Source organism: Canis aureus, chromosome 13 (genome assembly GCF_053574225.1).
Source record: "Canis aureus isolate CA01 chromosome 13, VMU_Caureus_v.1.0, whole genome shotgun sequence".
Taxonomy (NCBI): Eukaryota; Metazoa; Chordata; class Mammalia; order Carnivora; family Canidae; genus Canis; species Canis aureus.
In genome coordinates this window covers 61,246,808-61,268,773 of record NC_135623.1, presented here as the reverse complement: position 1 = coordinate 61,268,773, position 21,966 = coordinate 61,246,808, and the positions used below count along the sequence as shown (strand labels likewise).

Genomic DNA, 21,966 nt, shown 5'->3' with positions numbered 1-21,966 from the left:
CCAAGTAACCAATGATCAAGCTAAAGGACCAAAATGCTTCAGGTGGTAGAGTATCTGGGCTCCTAAATGACCACATAGGCATCTGGGTTATTATGTGACAGAGAGTTAAACTTTTATACCAGTTAAGCCACAATTATATGGGGTCTCTTTTGCACAAAGCCAAATCTGTATTTCAATTAACAGTATGAATTTAAAAATGGTAGGTAGTCTGATACGACTGAACAACAGGATGTCTAGGGGAGAGTTGGAATGGAAGGATGAGGCCAAAGAGTGAAGACCTGAAAAGTCTAGACTGAGAAGACTGTATTGTTGTCTAGATAATGAAAAGCCACAGACAGCTTCCAAAAGGAGCGACATGACCAGACGTGTACATCAGGAAAATAAAGTGTACAGAATGGATTACAAGGAAGACCAAACACATAGACAATGAGCTCTGTTGTAACAAAAGTATGACCTCGGTTTGCAGCCACAAGAGTAAGAATAGGAATGAGGAGAAATCTCCGAATTTGGAGACGGAAAGGAAAGAACTGTGCCAGTATTTAAGCTAGCAAGAAAGGAGTGTTTGTGAGCAAGAAAGAGACATAAAAAATTTTAATTATGAACAAAGACAGTCTTAATCAGGTTAAGTGACATGAAGGAAAATACAGGTATAACCCACTGTCTGGCAGTGGGTTAAAAGGAATCTTCCTTAAATGTGTTAAGTTCTAATCAAATTCAAGTGACAACTGGATATACAAGTGTCGGAGTAACACAAGAGTTAGAGCCTGGTATCTGTACTGGGCTCAGATAGAGATAGCAGTGGAAGACTTGATAGGAAACAAAATGGACAAAGAAAATCATGTAGAATTAAAATAAAGAGAACAGAAAACAGAATTATATGATGATATAATTCTCTTAAATCATTTTAAAGCTTTGTTCCTCCTCCAGGACTTAAGATGAACGGAACATAAGGTTCATATCATCTTGAAACAGCAAATGGCCTGGGAAATAATCCATCTACAGAATTACAGAGCCATTGGTCATCAGACCAACCCAACTTGTCATAGTTAAGGAAAGTGACATGTAAAGGGATGAAGTGACTTATCCAAGAGAGCTTCACTAAAATGACAGAGTTCTCCATTCCCAGTGTGCCAGGCTATAATTCGATGCCCAATAATTTTGTAAACCCTAGTGAAAGTAATCTAAAGATGTTTTTCCTCCCCCTTCACTTCTTTATCTTCTAAAATTTCTTTGTTTCTTTCCTCTTCAGAACCTCTGGGAACTTGAGAACTTTTCAAGAATCAGTAATATTGAGATTCCAGTGAGCAAGATGCCGTAGCAATTGGCTTTTCATACTCTTCAACTGTATTGGATAAAACTATTTGTAGTAGAAAATTTAGTTTGTTTCCATAGTTTCTCTCTTAATCAAATACATAATCTTCATAGTTTTTCAGATTAAAAGACCAATGCCAAAAGAAAATTATATTCTGCTCTTGCAAATAAAGCTGAGGCATAAGTAACACTTTTGAAATTAATCCTGTAGATTTTTACAAATTCATTGCTTTTCACATTGTTATTCCTTGCATTTCAGTCAAGGAGCCAATTCAAATATCTACTATAAGTAATATTTAGAGAAAGTAGTCAAAGGGCTCATTGATCTTTGTAAGCAGTTAGATCTACATTTCCAAGACACATTCACTCTTTCAGGCTCCAAAGCACTAAAGATAAAATCTTCAATGATGTGAGAGAGCAAAATAAATTCCATGAACAAATAACAACCTCAGAGAGAGATTAAACACTGGAAAGCAGAAAACACAAGATATATTTGAAAACAGTGTGGCACAGTAAAAAGACCATAGGGCCTGGCATCGGGGAATGATGGATCCAATCTTGGTTTTGCTACAGCATGTGACATTAACCTCTCTGTGCTTGTCTCCTCATTCATAAAACGAAGGGCACTAGATCTATGGCAATGCTTCCATAAGGAAAAGAAGAAGCTAGCAGCTAATAATAGATGCAAAAAAAAAAATAGCGCACTCATATAAGCTTTTAAAGAAGACCTGCTAATAGTAAAGAATATATATGAAAAAAAAATGTGTCTTTAAACGCTAATTACCTGTTTGGATAATCCTTTAGCTCTTTTTCAGTCATTTATTCATAAGGCAAAAATGTTTAAAAACTCAGAAGGTAATAAGCATGATCAGGGATGATCAGCAAAGCCTTTTCTTTAATTCATCAAAAATAACGGAAAATGTTTCATAAGTGAATGAGAGAGTTGCTGATAATTTCTCTGTTATTTCTAATATCTATTCCAGGACCTCCAAGATCTGTCTTTGAACTAAATCCTAACTATTGTCCCAGACGCAGTTTAATTTCCTCCTCCTCAATATCCATATTCCAGATTATCCCATTTTTCCTTCTCTGAAGTTACATATAGACATGTATTATATACATACAGCATTTTTATAACAATAATCACAATATTTTATACTGCGAGAGTTAGAGCCAGATATCTGTACCGGGCACTCTCACAGATAGAGATAGCAGGGGAAGACTTGATAGGAAACAAAATGGACAAAGAAAATCATGTAGAATTAAAATAAAGAGAACGGAAAACAATTATAAATATTATAATGTATTTGATGACATTTCTTCTCATTATATATAAAACTATATATATTTCCATGACTGTACAAAAATCTGTCAGACTGACTTTCTATCATTTGTTTAACTAATTCATGCATCTTTGAAGTTGTAGCTCCTGCTGGTTTATAATTATTTGGTAATTCATATACTGCCTTGTACTATGCTTGTACTCTTTTTTCTTTCCTTTTCATTTTTAAAAATTTTACAATGAGAGTGGGTTAGTGGTAAATGTAATTAGATTAAACACATTTCCTGAATATAGTACTCCCATTAAATATTAATTGAATTGAATTTTTCTAGTGAAATTCAAAGAACATAATCAGCTCACAAGATGGATACAACTTAAATAACTGATTTGAGATATAAATTAATTCTTAAATTATGGGCACACCCGGCCTTTTGAGTTTTAGGGAGTAAAGCTTCTATGAACTCCTCCGTCCTTTCAGGTAATTAATATCTTATAATTGAGGAGCTGGCCACTGCAATCTAGTTGACACTTCTCCACGCTTCTGTAATACTAAAATGAGTGAATTTATAACTGAAACTCAGGGAAATTACATTATTACATTAACTAAACTATCAATTTAGTTAATATTGACCTTGAAGAGAGAAATCAAACAGTAAAAGAAAGTGAAAATCTCTTAAAACCACATCACTAATATAAAGCAATTTTCAGTAGTTTGTTCATCTTCCAAAAACATCTTATCAATGCATATAGACAAGTATTACATGTACACATACACACATTATTTTATACTTAACATATGATGAAATTTCTTCTCATAAAACTACATATATTTTCATGACTACAACATTTGTCAAATTGACTTGTTACCATTTATTTAACTAATTCATGACTAGTAATCATTTAACTTGCTTCTAAATTTTCACCATTGGACAATGAACATCCTATACATATATCTTTGAGTATGGATGTGAATACCCCAAGAATAAATTACTAGATGCAGACTTTCTAGGTTAGACACACATGGGGCCAAGTTAAAATTCTTCCAAATGGGCATGAGAGTTTTTGAAATACCCTCAACTCTGAATAGCTCCAATCTTTATAATATTGTCATTTTGACAAATTTGATACATATATTGGCTTAATATATATATATATCTTATTATTGTATTTCCTGATCTTTAACATTTCTTATATTGCCTTTTCCTTACTGACTTGTAGGAGCTCTTTACAGACTTTATGCACTATGGATATGAACCATTTGTCAATTGCATGTTTTAGAAATATTGTCCCAATCTGTTTTTTTTTTTAAGATTTTTTTAAGGTATTTATTTATTTATTTATGATAGTCACAGAGAGAGAGAGAGGCAGAGACACAGGCAGAGGGAGAAGCAGGCTCCATGCACCGGGAGCCCGACGTGGGATTCGATCCCGGGTCTCCAGGATCGCGCCCTGGGCCAAAGGCAGGCGCCAAACCGCTGCACCATCCAGGGATCCCAAGATTTTTTTATTTATGCATGAGAGACACAAAGAGAGAGAGAGAGAGAGAGAGAGAGGCAGAGACATAGACAGAGGGAGAAGCAGGCTCCGCACAAGGAGCCCCATGTGGTATTCGATCCAGGACCCCAGGATCACGCCCTGAGCCAGGCATAAGCTCAACAGCTGAGCCACCCAGGCATCCCTTTTTTAATTTTTCAAATGAGTAATACAGATGGGTTTGTTTTAAGTTTTCTGTCATCAAATCTACTAATCTTTCCTTTTATGCCTCATGTTCTTTGTATGTATGTGAAGACCATCTCCATCTCTAGACTCTAAGAAAAACTTCTGTGTTCTTTGACTACATATAAGAAGTGGGGAGCTAATGTGATCTTTGCCAAATAATTGTCTAATTGTCCACAAATACTAATAGACTATTGTAACTTTTCCCCTCAATAACTAAAAAACTTTCTGATCCTTAGAGTATAATCACACTTACCTATTTTTTGTTTGTTTGTTTCTGGACAGAGAAAAAGGTACGTATTTTTCCCTCCCTTTTAATCTAATCCCAAGACTGCTGGAAAAACAAAAGTGTATGTGCACACTTCACCTTAAAATATTTCTGAAAAGACTACCCTTCAGATAAATAGATTTATTTTTACCTGTATTTGACAAATCTTTTACAAAAAAGACACAAAAGGAATTTTTCTCTAGTGTTTATTTTGCTTTTTCCATGATTAGCATAAGATAAACTATTCCCTGGTGAAAGCAGCATGATAAGCATCATTGAGCTTGACTCGGCACTGGGCTAAAATTTCGAATGAAATTCTTATTTGGGTCAATTTTGTGGGGTCTGAAAGAGGATCAGCCACAGAGCCTCTCTGAAAGTTCAGATCCTAATATAGTAGCAAATTTTTCTAATATAGTAATTCCCATAACTTTGGTGTAGGAGGTCAAACAAAATTTTCAAGTTCCAAATTTGTAAGTTGTTTTTTTTTTTTTTTTTTTTTTTTTATCATGTTGTCAATTCAACTTCTGAAGTCCTATTGGTAGAAAATCTCCACAGACTCAGACAGCAGTTCTCAAATATTTGGGCTCATCATTCTCTCACACTCAAAAATTTACCAAGGATTGTATTGAGCTTTTGTTTATAAGAGTTACACTTATTCCAATTTACATTATTTTAAATTAAAACTGAAAGATTTGTAAAATATTCACTTAATTCATTTACAAACAAGAATATTAAGCCCATCCTAAGATATTATTATGAAAAACCCTATTGTCCAGAAGAATGCTTTCCATTTTTGCAAATATCTGTAATGTTAAAAAAGGAGAGAACTGGATTCTTGTATTTTACTTTAATGGAAATACATTAGGAAAATCTGTCTTTATATACCTATTAGTTTAAAAAGTGGCAAGTGTTTTTTTTTTTAATTTTTTTTTTTTTTTTTTTTTTTTTTTTTATGATAGTCACAGAGAGAGAGAGAGAGGCAGAGACATAGGCAGAGGGAGAAGCAGGCTCCATGCACCGGGAGCCCGACGTGGGATTCGATCCCCGGTCTCCAGGATCGCGCCCTGGGCCAAAGGCAGGCGCCAAACCGCTGCGCCACCCAGGGATCCCGTGGCAAGTGTTTTGATAGCCTTTTCAGATAATTGTGGATATTATTCTTTGGAATCGCACTAAAAGTTGGTAACTGGTAGTTTCTTAAAGGTTAGTTATAATGTGGAATCTAAACCCATATAAGTGAAGTTTTTGTACTCCATTTCATTAAAATCCACTGGTCTATTCCGTCCTTTGGATCTTTTACCCATGCATAGTTCTATAATATTATGCATCGGTCATTTGGAAAATACATTAAGCATATCTTCCAAATGTTGATACTTTCATTATATTAATATCAAAATTTTGTATTCCTTCATGTTACCACTAATCTTATCTGAGAAGTCTTTTATTACTGGGAAGGTGACAAACTCACAGTGACAGATATATAAGTTCTCCAAAATTCTATTTTTTACATAAAAGCTTGAATATTGTAATTGGCACCAAAAACTGTGAATTGTTTTCCCTTAAAGTGGCACACTTTGCTCTTTTGCAAAAACTGTTGGTGAAATAACTATATCTAAGTAACCAGTTACTCTTTCAACTGAAGAGGTGGTCTATGAAATTGGTAAACAACCAGGTGCTTCACATATAATTTTCATTTTGTTTCACAGAATACAAAAAGATGTCTACTTATGAATTGAGATTCAGTAGAATCAACAATTTTTACTGCTTTACAATAGACATTCTTGAGCAAACCCTTTATTGTTTTTTGGATGTGTGAGAGTGACAAATATTATGGCTCCTCAGTACAGTCTAGTACCACTGCTTTTAGTTCATGCTAATAGATCACAAAGTATATAAAGTGGAAAGACAATGTCTTGATATTATTATAAAAATAACAGACTTTATGGACCTCTTATAGAATATCAACAAACCCCAAGAATCCTCAGACAACACTGGACTAATGATCTTGACTTCTGGCCTAATGGTACAACTGTGTTAGTCTTGAACGAATGAATAAATAAATATCAATTTTCCAATGAATTTCCATTCTTATAGTTATATCAAACAAAGCATAATCTTAGAAAATGGGCATTTTATTGTAGCAGTCTCTGCTATTAGCAGTATTCTTGGAAGAGCATTCATTTCTACTTGTTCTTCTTTATTAGAAAGATACGCATCTTCATTGGCTTCACAATCCATTCATGATGTCAACGTTAATAGTGGACAATCAGCAGGTTGTCACTACCAAGACAAATGAAATAAAATTAAAAAGAAAAAAAAGTGCTACAGAAATAAAATAACTCATAGGGTGGAGTTTTTAAGTGAACAGAATCCAATGAGATAGATGAAATTTTCTTAAAAAATACTAGCTAGAAATCCATATTGTTTTTGTTCTGCCCCACTAAGAATATGAAAGTGACCTTATATTTCTCTTATAATAAGCCACCCTGTCAGAATTTTTTTAAAAAGCTTTAAATATTTTAAGATAGTTTCCGTGGCATGTCTCTTTTCTACAATTATCCATCTCTCTCAGCGCAAAGACACAAGTTTAATTCTCTCTCCTAGTTGCTACTGCCTTCCTTCATCTGAAATGACATTTCTGAATATAAAACTGGAAGATATATAAGGTGTTTTGATAAGTGCCATAATGCATCAAGTCCAGGAAATTTAGGAAATTCGGTTTCTGTTTCTCTTTCTAAAGCTATACTTCTTCACGCTACTCATCCCCTAAGAAAATGGTGAAATGAAGAAAATTCAGGGGATGGGACAGAAACCTAGAGAACAAGAGGAAGAAAAGCAAACATAGCTGAGTAGTGAGAGAGATTGTCTCTTATTATTTTCTGTTAACTGTACATCAGTCCTAAGATGTCCCCTGCGATCATGAAGTATGTGACATGAGGAAGATTTTTACTTTGGAAATAAGTTAAGAAGATTGTAGTTTTTGTAAAAAGGTTTAGAGAAAGCCTTTTTATTATGTATTACAGTTATTACATCTTTTTCCTTATTTACTTTTTCCCCCCTGGGGAGCAAGAGGACCTTCTTGATTTAATGATGGGTTTAACTTAAGAGTGGAGGGGTTTATGTGTTTTTTGTATTTTTAAATCACCTTTGCCTTCTATATAGATCTGTATCTTGCAAACATTAAAAGGGACTGGGCCCTCTGAAATCTTCAAAACTGAATACGGTCCTATTTTACAATGTATAAGAAAAAAGGGTCTCTAGGTATTTATTTAATATATGTATTGGCCAGGTGAGAAAGACCCACCATTATGACTATATTTCTCCAACGGTGAAAAATGACCCTGCTCCAGGTATCACCCCAGGATATAATAAATCAATATCCCTGTGTTCCAATTAGATAGGAAGACTAAAGCTTGGCATTCTCTTCCCTAAGAGAATTCTCTTTCCTTAGTATAAGTTACAGTAATTTGCTTTAAATTCAGATGTATATCAACTAACGAAGATTTTTCAGCAAGCTTCTAATGCTACTTTCCATTGGAACAATATTTCCGTATTTGTGAAGCAGTTCAACTTGTGTCTTGGAGTTTTAAATATCTATTAAGAACAAGGGAGCCATGTTCCTTTGATTTGTGGGATGCAATGATTTTTGGCAGTCCATAATTACTAATTTCAATTTGAGGAGCGGCTGTTTAACGGTAGCTTTAAAAATATTTGCGAATCACAACAGTCACTTCTTTGCAATATAAACAATCAATAATCATTTTTACTAGAGTAACAGCCCCAGTACATGTCCATTGCTTAACTGCAAGGCTCGGGAACCCAAATACTCTTTACAATAAAGACACAATGATAATAGATCTTAACATTAACGTGGTGGTTCTTTTTCAGTTTCTACTTCCTCCATATGAAGACCATAGGAAAGAGGTTTGTATTAACAATTAATCAGTAAATATATGCTTAGCGGCTACAACTGGCTCAGTTCTATGCTGGTAATCCAGGATACACAATCCAAGTGTAGAGCACACACAATTCTTTTTTTGTTTGTTTCTTTTGTTTTGTTTTTGTTTTTAATTTGTTTTGTCTTTTTAGTATTGAGTTATAAACATTCTTTATATAATCTGGATACAAGTCCCTTATCAGATTTATGAGTTGCAATTATTATCTCCCATTCTGTACGCTGTTTGTTCACTTTCTTTTTGTTGTTGTTGTTCTTAAATTTATTTTTTTTATTGGAGTTCAGTTTGCCAACATATAGCATAACACCCAGTGCTCATCCCGCCAAAGCACACACAATTCTTAAAGAAACTATACTTTAGTGAGGAACAAGACTGATACCTAGTGAATAATAGCCATCATTCATTGAGTATCTTCAATATCCCAGCACTTTGTCAGACACCTGACTGATTCAAGGATCAGAAGTTTTAGGTACAAATCTTAGCTCTTTCTATAAATAGCTGTGCTAACCTTAACTAAACCATTTTATCTTTTTGGGCTTCATTTCTCAACCTTTTTATTTTCATTTTTTGAAGATTATTTATTCATGAGACATACACACAGAGAGAGAGAGAGGCAGAGACACAGGCAGAGGGAGAAGCAGGGTCTCTGCAGGAGCCTGATGTGGACTCAATCCCGGATCCCAGGATCACGACCTGGGCTGAAGGCAGCAGCCCAACCGCTGAGCCACCAGGCGTCCCTGTTTCTCAACATTTTAAAATAAATAAATGATTTTAAATCTCTTCCACCTCTATAATTTCTCAAAATAGTTGAAATAGATTGGAAGTTCTGAAGACACTAGGACAGTAAAGATTAAAATGCTCCAGAAAAGCTTCACAGTGTATGAGAATTTCATACACACATATATATATGTGTATATATGTATATATATATATATACAGCTTAGATAAATCCTTTCAACACGAACTTGAAATATATACGTATTTTATATATACATAAAATACGAAATAATATAAACAGTAATAAATAATAAAACTATAATATAACAAATAATATAAAATGTATTATGAATATGTTTATATATAATATAAACATTAATCAAATACAAATAATATAAAAATTAATGAAAACATTAATAAATAATACATTTTTGAGATATGACTGAGAGATAAAAAAATTTTATATCTAGGTTGTTCTAAGCTCTTGAATAGTTGGAGGAAAATCTGAAGGCACTCTATTAGGAAGTGTTCAGGAACTTTAAAACGTCCTTGGAGGTTCATAAAGTGACTCCTTAGGTTATGGACCCCTTGAGGATAGCTTCTTTCCCCTGGGCACAGTGTCTGGCACATAGGACATACTAAAAACATCTATGAAAGAAAGGGGATATTGGCTAGGGCAGAGAGTTTATTGTCCAAAGAATACGATGTTAGAGGAGGATTTTACAAACCAGGCAAAGTTTAAACTTGATAAATCAGTGATTTCCCAGTGAGGATGATAAAAGCAAAGATCAGGCTTCTCTGTAGTGGAATCCAGAGTCGAGCCCTGTCAGCTTCCTCCAGATAAGGTATGTGCCATCTGCATGATGACTCCGCTTCTGCCCTGCTGGCTTCGCTAACTCTGCTCTTTGAAATCCACCTCCTGCACATACCTTCCTGTGCTCCTATTCTGGGTCGAAACCTGAAATTCCTTTTTAATCAGAACTGCCCTTGTGTCTCCATTTTGGTTAGATAGCTCTGATCTCAGCTTTCTCCCCAGGACTCTCAAGAACTGCAAATGCCCCACCTCTTTCAAATAATTGCACAGCCAGGTGTCAAGCTTACAACTCTGCTCCAGATGCCCTGCTCTCCTGCCTGGCCCAAGTCCCATTTCTAGACTAATGTGACAAGACCTGCTGTGAGATTATGTATGTGCCTGCACAGTCAAAACCAGCCATTCTTTGGACCTCATGTCACATTCTTCTTTGATTTCTTTCTTTGTTCTAAGTACATTTCTGGGGACCTTACTAATGTAAAGGTCACAGGTTATGCTCATGAACTCTTTCTTTTCTTCTATTTCCACAAAATACAAAAGCATTTCCCAGGTTCATCAATCACAATGATCTCTGCATTTTCTAGATCCACATCCTACATATATTTAGGGACATAAGCATTCCATCTTCAAATCTTTTGTGTTTAACTTTTTTCTTCTAGACTATTTGTAACCTGCTAGGAGAAGATGACTCTGTGTTTGCTTCCTCAAAGGGCCTGGCACAGAGTCCCAGGAAATATATCTAGAAAGTACTTGCTGATTACGGAAGGGCATAATTTTCAGTCATGTAATAAAAACTTGCTGATGAGTCCCAAGTATTACAGACTTTCATCTTTATCTGATTGACACAAAACAAAATAGGCAAGAAACATCTTCCTATCAATTGAAAGGAAATGAATGAAAGCATAGTTAATGTGATTATAAATTACAATTGTAAAACGAAGTAGCTTTCAAATTCTATCACTAGTTGTGATATATAATGTTCTAATATGAATATAGAAATCCAAAGTGAAAATAAACAGAAATGAAAAATTAAAATTTAAACAATATATTTTTATATGAGAGTATGAGAACATATTTCAAAGCACTTAAGTGAAGATTAAAAATAATGATTACTCAATATTTCTGAGAAGAAAAATAAGCTCTAATCCAGCAGTGAAAATCTCTACAAAACTACAAAGAGGTAGCATATCAACTATAGATAACATCATCCTAATTGCAATATTTGATATTACAGAGGACATAATAAGATATGTAGCTCAAAGCCCTTTACAAGAGTAAATCTTGAATAGATTCCAAAGTGAATTTGTAAAAAGCAAACCAAACTCCATAAATCTTATTTCCACTCTATAATTTATGTTTGAATGAAGTAATATCACTACTGAAGTATGAAACTTACATAGAGGGAGCAGGGTCACATCATAAAAAGTGTTTATTAAAAATAAAGTTCATGCTCATCTGGTTAAGCATCCTACTCCTAATCTCAGCTCAGGCCTTGATCTCAGGATTGTGAGTTCAAACCCACATTCAAACCCAAGCATGAAATCTACTTAAAAAAATAATAATAAAGTTGAACAAACATCCTTTAAAAAAAAAAAAAGGCAGCAAGGGCAGCCCGGGTGGCTCAGCGGTTTAGCGCCACCTTCAGCCCAGGGCGTGGTCCTGGAGACCCGGGATCGAGTCCCACGTCGGGTTCCCTGCATGGAGCCTGCTTTCTCCCTCTGCCTGTGTCTCTGCCTCTCTTTCTCTCTGTGTCTCTCATGAATAAATAAATAAATTTTTTTTTAAAAAATTAATTAATTAAAAAAATTAAAAAGGTCAGCAAGATACTGACCTACATATTGGATAAGTATCATCAATATAATGTAGCTATTTCAAAACTAAATGTAATACTGTTGCATATTTAATATTAAATGATATGTTATCTTGAATATATGCTGCAACCAACATCAGAATTAGCTAGAAATTATTACTATTGCACCTAGTAGGTCTCAATTCTTTTTTTAAAATAAAACATAAAATAGGTATTAAGTTCTATATGAATAGAAGAATAAACCAGAGAATGAATCCAGGTGCTTGAAGAAGCCTGAGTTGAATCCCTGTCTTAGAAAATAGATGAGAGGCACCTATTTTCAGGTGGCTGAGCATCTGTCTTTGGCTCAGGGCATGATCCCGGGGTCCCGGGATCGAGTCCCACATCAGGCTCCCTGCATGGAGCTTGCTTCTCCCTCTGCCTGTGTCTCTGTCTCTGTCTCTCTGTGTCTCTTATGAATAAATAAATAAAATCTTAAAAAAAAGAAAGGAAATTGTTTATTTATCATCTTCAAGTATGTGGAATCCTATCATGCTGAGGAAGCAGTGAATTTTTTGCTTCTTTCTCAAGGGTTGAATACAAGAAAGGACACTTAAATTACAGTAAGACAAATTAAGTTAGACATAAGATAGAACTTCTTGACAAGAAGAGTTATTTTGTGATTAAATAGACTATCAGGAGAGGTCTTGAAATCTTTCTCCCTAGAAATCATCCCCCAAAGACTGACAATTTATTGCCTTTACTATTTAGTATGGCATCCATCCCAGGGTCTTGTATTTTATAGTTGGATTTCATTTCACTTATCATGTTTCTAGCAATACAACAAAGACTCTTCATCTTTCAATTTTACCAGGTTATTGAGTTTCAACAGTTTCCCCCCAAGGAAACCTTGTTCTCAAACCATTCAGAAAGCATAAATCCCCTAATGAGGCACATAGGAGAAGATTCAAGGGGACTGTTCTTAGGTTGGATTCTGTTCCTTTGAATGACATGTAACCCCAAGTCTATTATCACCCAGATAAGGAGAAAGGGAAAGCAGTGTTGTTTTGTTTCGTTTTTCACAAGAAAACCAAAGTTCAGGGCAGCCCGGGTGGCTCAGTGGCTTAGCTCCATCTTCAGTCCCAGGTGTGGTCCTGGAGACCCGGGATCGAATCCCATGTGAGGCTCCCTGCATGGAATGGAGCCTGCTTCTCCCTCTGCCTGTGTCTGTGCCTCTCTCTCTCTGTGTGTGTGTGTGTGTGTGTGTCATGAATAAATAAATACAATTTAAAAAAAAAAAAGGAAAACCAGAGTTCATTCCATGGATGTATATTGGACCTGGCAGCATAAACAAACACTAAAGTATATGACACCACCTTAATTACCTGGAAATAAAAACAGTAGTGAACCATGGGGATCACAGGGAGAATCACTGCTTCCACAGAGCGCCTGCTGCACTCAACGTAAGAACTTCGCTCTGTGTGCTACCAGTTTAAAGTGTATGAAAATACATCATGCGCTACGTAGCTCAATTAGACAAGTGAATTGGGAAAATGTACATTTTTAGAAAATGGCAATACTTCTGGACTTATTGTTGTTCAAGTAGCTCTTTTTTTTCAACCAAAGAAGATCATGGTTTGGCCAAGGCAAAGAGGACAGACCAGCAGATGAGCAAATTAAATTCCACATTTCTCCTCACACTCACTTTCAGAGGGCAGAGTATTCAGGGAGCCGCCAACATGGCTTCAGGGAGGAACTCATTCATCCTCCCAACTAACTCTGTCTCATCTGAGGAAAGAACTGGGGACCCCTCCCTCGGGCCCCCCACCCTCCACCCCCACCCCCCAGACCAGGCCTTCCCTATTCGTGATCACCAATTTCTCACAGGAAAAAGTTTGGAAGTCAAAGATGACACATGTTTTGCTCAGAAAATAGTTGTGACACCAAGTAAGGGACAAGTGTTGAGGATCCTGAATTATAACGGAACTGTAGTTATCAGTAGCCTCGTTTATATAGGGCGCTTCATAGCACAATAGACCAAAGCACAGAAATTCTTTGATGCCTAAGACATTTCTGGGGAGCTTCTCATAATGAACAGATGCTCTTCTCCAAGACAAAGGGAAATCCAAATCCAATCAAAAGAAAATAGCTTTGTCTTTCTACAATGATTTTGTGAGTACAGAAACAGTATTTGCTTCTTCCCATTGACTATTTTTGCTGACATTCACTCGGATAAACCTAAGTCATTAGGGGTAAGATCTTTTTTTACTGTTTACCTTCCAGTCTGAGATATATATGAACCTTGAATGTGCACCAATCAACACGTAGGCTACTTACTATGGCCCAAAAAGAACTGTGTGCTTTGCTTCCCGCACTGATTTTTTGAGCTTCTTTGGCCTACTCTCTGGCTCTTACCATGATGCAACTCCTCTGGGTTTCTTCAGAAGAGTAATCACACCAAGACTTTTCTCTTTCGGGCCCTTTGTACTTGCTGTTCCTCCTACCGAGGATGCTCTTCCCCCTGTCCTTTATCCCTCAGGCTGATTCCAGTCTCTCTGGCCTCTGCTCCCATCTCATTTACCCCCAGAATGAACCTAACACAGTATCTTCATCTAGTTCTTCCATCATGTGTCCCTATTGAGTTCTTTTAAAGTATGTAACCCCACCTACAATTGCCTCTTTTCTGTTTGTTGATCAGTTTATTATCACTCACCCCATTCTAATGTCAGCTCCATGAGGATGTACACCTTTCCAGTCTTCCTCATCACAACCTCCTCAGTGCCTAGAAAAATCCTTCACAAGAGATGGAATGCTGGGGTGTCAGGGTGGCTCAGATAGCCAAGTGTCTGCCTTCATTCAGCTCAGGTCATGATCTCAAGACCCTGGAATGGAGCCTTATGTTGGCTCCCTGCTCAGTGGGGAGTCTGCATCTCCTCTCCCTCTGCCTCCCCTCTCTTGCTCATGTTCTCTCTTTCTTTCAAATGAATAAATTAAAAAAAAATTTACAAGAAGGAATTGTACCTAGATTCTGTTAAACCCCTATGAAGCCTATATCCATCCTAACATACAGCCAAATGGTGTGTACACTATGCACAGATACACACAATGGCCATCTGCACTTCTCATTTCTCTGTCTCCTTTGGCATTTGGACCTTCCCAGTGAGAAGATGGGCAAAACACAAGTGGAAAAAATCTAGAACACAACACAGAAATCATTGCTTAAACACCCCAAAGGAGTTTAATGCCCTTTGGTGTTTTAGACTTTTCTCATTTAGGGGACAGTCTTTAAAGAAAAAATGAAAGAAAGGGCTTTGTCCTTCATCTGTACCATCATGAACTTGAATCTGTGGAAATAAGCATTTTCTTTTCCCTTCAATTTATTCCACAGAGTTTAAAGTAATGTCCGTTTCTCATCCTTTCAAATTCAAGGTGATTTATCAGCATAGGTAATTATAAACATTTCAAAGCAAGGTGAAATTCAATTTTATCAGACTACTCAAAGAGAGAGAGAAAGAGAAAGAGAGAGAGAAAGAAAAAAAGAAAAAAGAAAAAGGAAAGCGATTTGAATTGCCAAAACTGACTCAAATCAAACACTCAATTTTTATTGTTAGTGGATTTAGCATGTGCAAATCAACTACTAACTAAAATTTATTTGTAATCCCCAAACCAATACTTGATGCCCTTTTACCATCATTCATTCACGGACAGAGCCGTGGCCCAATACACACAGTAATGACCAGCTGAGGCTGAACAGGGCAACACTCTGCCTTCTTGTTTTAGCTCTCAGACTATAAAATGTCCTTTTTGCAGTTTATTTAGTGCCAAATTTTCTGTGTTTTTATGTGTTTTGTTGGTGATTTTGCTGTTTAATATGTCCAAGCATATGGGCCGCCTGGGTGACTCAGTCGGTGAAAGGTCTGCCTTTGGCTCAGGTCATATCTCAGACTCCAGAGATGGAGCTGCACGTAGGGCTCCCTGCTCAGCCAGGAACCTGCTTCTCCCTATGCCTCTCTCCCTGCTTGCGTGATTTCTCTTTCTGTGTCAAATACATAAATAAATTCATAACATTATAAAAAATAAAATAATAAAATAAAATAAAATAAAATAAAATAAAATAAAATAAAATTCCCAAGCATAATGCTGAACATGGTCCCAAGACCAGTGCCAACTGTCAAGTGTTCCTAAGGGTAAGAAGGTTGATGTACCTTATTGAGAAAATGTATGTGTTAGATAAACTGCTTAGATATGTGTTCAATGTGAATGGATCACTGATACGTATTAAATAAGGTGTCTGAAACAGAAACACATAGAAGAAGTTATGTATCCGGACACCTAGGTGGCTCAGTGGTTGAGTGTCTGCCTTCAGGTCAGGGCATGATCCTGGAGACCTGGGATCAAGTCCCACATCGGGCTCCCTGTGTGGAGCCTGCTTCTCCGTCTGCCTGTGTCTCTGCCTCTCTGTGTATGTCTCTCATGAAAAAAATATATATATATATTTTTAAAAAGAAGTTATGTGTCAATCAGTTGATGGAAACATTGTGACTACAGAATCTAACTCTATTTCCTTAGGAGCAATGGTTCAGTGTTCCCTAATTTGGCATTCACAGGGATTTTATAGAACATAACCAATGTGAATAAGAGAATCAACTATAGGCACAATTTAGGGAAGAAATGTTAAACTCTTCAGAGAGTTATAGAGACTAGCAATCTTCCCAGTACCTCTATCACCAGAAAGCATATAAATCAATCTTCCTGATTTTCATTAAAAAAACAAAAAATTATTTAGTAAACTGCACTTTCTCCCAGCCATTAATGAACCATTTGTGTGGCCCTTTCAGTGTACTTTCATTTTCTGAAGCTAGTGACTATCTCCATTATCAATAAGGAAAAGGGCAAGGAAAGGTTGATAATAAAAAGTAAAATCCCTAAATCTCCAGACTTTTTTTCTTCTACCAAATATATTTAATATTTTTCTACTGAGCAATCATTTTTGAATCATTAGTGATATACCTGTTAAAACATAGGCAAAGTTTTAACCCAATTGATTCTTAGGATTAAGAACCTAGAAATGAAGCTTCTCATGATCATCACATTCAAAATTCAAAGGCCGTACACCTAAAACGGAATATCAGAGAAAAAAAAATGTGATTATGTTGCCAACATAAAGAAGTCTTGCAAAAGAATGAGATGGCAAAGATAAAACCTGTGGATATATAGGTTTTATAGAACTGTTGCAAAGAGGAGAGAAAAACAACTTATAATTAAATACAAGAAAGGGGACAACCAAGATGAAACTAAGAATCAGTAATGTGAAATAGGTTGAACCAATAATCTCTTGTTATTTATGTCATTGCTCACATTTTCCTGCTCATCTGTTTCCCTCATTTTCATGTTTAGTCTTTGCTTTTGGTATTGTTTCAGTCATCACCCACAAATATGTTTCTCTCACCTAGTGATTCTTCAAAGTTTAAAATACCACAAGAACCGTATTTTTAAATAACCATGCAATGAGTAGGAAGGGGAAAAGTGAAGATCTGGTTAAGCATAATTTAGGAATAATCATTCAGGACAACCTCAGAACTAGTTAGATGTTCTCTATAGCAAAATGAAGCTATGTGATGTATTTTAATTGCATTATACTAGTGAAAATATTGTTTAAAGATGTAATATAAAGACATCTGATGGGGGATGCCTGGGTGGCTCAGCGGTTGAGCATCTGTCTTTGTCTCAAGGCGTGATCCCAGGATCCAGGATGGAGTCCCACCTCGGGCTCCTTGCAGGGAGCCTGCTTCTCCCTCTGCCTGTGTCTCTGCCTCGCTCTCTCTGTGTGTCTCTCATGAATAAATAAATAAAATATTTTTTTTAAAAAGAGAAAGAAATCTGATGGATATCCTACTTTTAAATGTTTATGATATTCTATATTAAATTCTAAATGAGAAGGAACCAAAATCAACCTAAATAGCTGTCTAGAAAGAAACAATTAAATGGAAGAGGAAAAATACTCTAATAATAACTAAGAACTTCCCAAATCTTAAGGAAGAATCTGTTTTCAAAGAGTGCTGAGTAGGATGGAAAAAAAAAGTTCCATACAGGTGTAGCACTGTGAATTTTTAGGAGATTAAAGATAAAGATCTTGAAAGCTTCAAGAAAGGAAATAATAAATGCACAAAACTCTAAGAATTAGACTTTTCAGCAACATCTGATGATAGAAGTGTGTAATTCTTTCCAAGTTCTAAGGAAATAACAATTTTCATCATAGAAATCAACACCCACCAAACCCATATGTATGATAAAGTTTTATTATTGTATTATCTATTATTATGTTCATAAAATTATCTTAAAAGAAAGTATAAGTGATAAATAAAAATAGATTTAAAGCCTATGAAGGAATAAGCCAAGAAACAGAAAGATACATGATCAACCACAAAAGGACTGTGCTATCTCAGGATGTCCATTGTACAGGAGGATCAGGAGCAACCAACAGAAGGAGGACGGGAAGAAGTCTTTGGAAAGAGTAGATCTATGATCTAAGTATCTGACAGCAAGAGCCTACAAATATATTAAAACCATGTAATGCATAAGAAAATTTGGGAATTTCAAATACTCAGAAAAGAAAAAAAAAAGCCGTAAAAGCGAAAGCACAAACAAGGCATGGTACTTGGCTCTGCAATAAAGAATGGTCACACAGCTACTTATAATTATGAAATAATGCTTATTGATTTTTAGCTTTTAGGATAAACCTACATATAAAGCATATGCATATAGAGCCAACTAATTATAAATACAGAGTAGAGTCTTTATTTTCTGTCTTGAATCAAAAACATTATCAACTCATAAGGTAGACAATGGAAGCATAGCACCTATAACTGTTGAAATAACAACTGTGGATTCAAAGATAATATTATAAATTAGAATAAAAAAATACAAAATTAACAATATAATTATGCTACTAGTAGAGTTAACCACTAGAAGAATGACTAAATGCTGAACGCGCGCATGCCTAGGGAGTGAGATCAGAGATTGGTAAGGAAGGGCACAAGCATTGCTTTCCATTCTGTCCTTTTATGTTTTTATAAGCTTAAAACACATGCAATATACTGGGGTGGGGGGGGCGGATTTGAAAACTATCTCTGGAACAATATTTTATAAAAAATTAACTGTGTTTAAAATTGAAAGGGAAGATAATAAACCAGGGCAAATAATTACATAAGTTTCTGTAGTAGACTTTAGTCATATTCACCAATATACAGTTTTCAGATTTTGAGACACAAGGATGATCAGTCTGCACTCCCTTAAGATGTGCATGGCCCTGTGAATAGTTGTGACCTACAACATGGAAGCTGAAGTAACATGGACCTTGTCTGGGCCAAAGTATTTAATTATTGCATTTTCAACTCCCTAGCCCAATCTTCTCCAGCCACTGTTATCTTGTATAAATAATTCATGCAAGTCAAGAAAAAAATACCAAGATGGTGATGAAGACTGAGCAAGAGATCTTAATAAACTATTTGTGAAAAAAGAAACATAAATGTGTAATAAGCATGAAAAACTTTTATTGACAAAGATGATTTTTCTAGCTATCTACTACCTAAGGATTTTTTAAAATGATAAAAATGATATTGAGGGTCTGTGAAATTAGACCTTTCATAGATTGTTGATAGGATTATAAATTGGTATGAACTTCCTTAGAGTATATCAGAAATACTTAATTGAATGCTTCAAGACCTCTGATCCTGTAATTACACCTCAGTCACCAGAAATGAGAAAAAACGCATATGCAGAAGGGTTTTCAGTTGCAGCAATATTTTATAATGGATAAAAGAAGGATTCAAATAAAATCTGTAAAATTAGAAAATGACCTAAATTATGGGTATGAATACTATGAAGCTAAGAAAATTAAGTATACAAACGTCTTTAGTGCCATCCAAGAATGTTTCACGTACAAAAGCACTGGAAAAGAACACACATAACTATTAAGTGATTATTTCTTGGTTAAATTAGTGATGATATTTATTTTCTTTTAGATTTCTTAATATGTAACTTCTATAATTAGGAAAAGTATTCTAATCAAAGCTTCAGAAATCTTTATATTAATTTCAGAGGAATTTTTTTTATAAATATAGTTGACATGCAATGTTACATTAGTTTCAAGTGTTCAACATAGTCATTCAACTTCTCTATATATTACGCTATGCTCTCAAGTGTAGCTCCCATCTGTCACCCACCACACAATGCTATTACAATACCACTGACTGCATTCTCTATGCTGTGCTTTTTATTCCTGTGACTTATTGATTCCATTAATGGGAGGCCTTTATCTCCCACTCCCCTTCACCCATTTTGCCCATCCCCTACCCACTTCTCCTCTGGCAACCACCAGTTTGTTTTCTGTACTTACAGGTCCGTCTGATTCTGTTTCTCATTTATTCATTTGTTTACTTTTTTTAATTTAGAGAAATATTTAAGTAAACATGTCCTCAATAATTAGATTCACCTCAGGAAAATTATGACATACAAGAGTCTTGAAAAAATTTAGAACTACATAAAAATGAATAGAAACAGAGACAAATATGATTGAGTGCTTTGAAATATAAGTTTGAAAAAAAAAAAAAACCTCAGGAAAATTATGACATACAAGAGTCTTGAAAAAATTTAGAACTACATAAAAATGAATAGAAACAGAGACAAATATGATTGAGTGCTTTGAAATATAAGTTTGCAAAAAAAAAAAAACCCTAAAAGTAAATGGAAAATAATACAAACTGTGAGGCTTTAAGTCAAAACAGAAAATTACTATGACATATATTAATAGCCATCTGGACACAAGTGAAAGTGTGGCAAAAGAAAAGCAAAAGTAATCCTTTGAAATAGAATAGGAACTGTGCTCCATGGAGTCTTCTTGAAAAATATGCCTCCTTAATCTACCTTCATTCTGCTCCATTATGACATCAGAACTGCAGTATGTATTCCTTTTAGTGGTACATCACCCATTTTCAGTAAAGTGGCATCAAATGGATTTTTCTTCCTCACCTTGCTCTGCCTTTATGAGTAAGGGAAGAAATGAGATTAAGCCAATGTTTACAAAACATTTTAATTTTTAACAAGTGTTACCATAGGGGCGCCCGGGTGGCTCAGTCAGTTAAGTGTCTGCCTTTGGCTCAGGTTGTGATCCTAGGATCCTGGAATTAAGCCCAAATTGGGCTCCCTACTCAGTGGGGAGTCTCCTTCTTCCTCTCTCTTTCCCCTCTCCCTGTTTGTGAGCTCTCTCTCTTACTCTTTCTGTTTCAAATAATTTTTTTAATCCTATAAAAAGGATTGCAATTGCACTACTGGGTATTTACCACAAAGATACAGATGTAGTGAAATGACAGGACACCTGTACCCCAATGTTCATCACAGCAATGTCCACAATAGTCAATTGTGGAAGGAGCCAAGATGTCCTTCGACAGATGAATGGATAAAGAAGATGAGGTCTATATATACAATGGAATATTAGCCATCAGAAAGGATAATTATTTACCATTTAGTTTGACGTGGATGGACCTGGAGGGTATTGTGCTGGGTGAAATTAAGTCAATCAGAGAAAGACAATTATCATATGGTTTCACTCAAATGTGGGATATAAGAAATAGGAAAAGGAACCATAAGGGAAAGGAGGGAAACCAAGTGGGGAAAAATTAGAGAGGAAGACAAACCATGAGAGATTCCTAACTCTGGGAAACAAAGGGTTGTGGAAGGGGAGAAGGGTGGGGGGTAATGTGACTGGGAGACGGGCACTACAGAGGGAAATTGATGGGATGAGCACTGGGTGTTATATGATTTGTTGGCAAATTAAATTTAAATAAAATATTTTTTAAAATATTTTTTGTTTTTTTAAAAGAGTGTTACCGTAAATATTAACACTGCAGTTCTACTGATGTAATTTTTTTTTTATTTTCACCCAGGTAAATTTTTTTCTATTCATCTAAAGATATATTAAAACATAAACAGATGACTAGAGTCTTTCAGAAATTTAAAGAAATATATTTTATAAAATCATTATCTTGAAAGTCAAAATCTTCCCATTTTAGGGATCCCTGGGTGGCGCAGCAGTTCGGCGCCTGCCTTTGGCCCAGGGCG

At 35.5% G+C, this 21,966-nt stretch overlaps 1 protein-coding gene and 1 long non-coding RNA gene across 5 annotated transcripts in view; both read right to left on the bottom strand.

Moving 5' to 3' along the window:
• Positions 1-21,966, bottom strand: part of GRIA2 (glutamate ionotropic receptor AMPA type subunit 2) — a 150,023-nt gene that overhangs the window by 109,860 nt on the left and 18,197 nt on the right. The gene's annotated exons all lie outside the window — the stretch shown is intronic.
• On the bottom strand, positions 6,442-20,436 carry LOC144282608 (uncharacterized). Of its 2 annotated transcripts, XR_013351100.1 has the most exons (4): positions 20,246-20,436; positions 19,758-19,797; positions 16,858-16,962; positions 6,442-6,854 (listed from the first exon to the last, which is right to left on the bottom strand). It is a non-coding gene; the product is annotated as an uncharacterized LOC144282608 (long non-coding RNA). The 2 variants fall into 2 exon arrangements; XR_013351101.1 differs by lacking the exon at positions 19,758-19,797.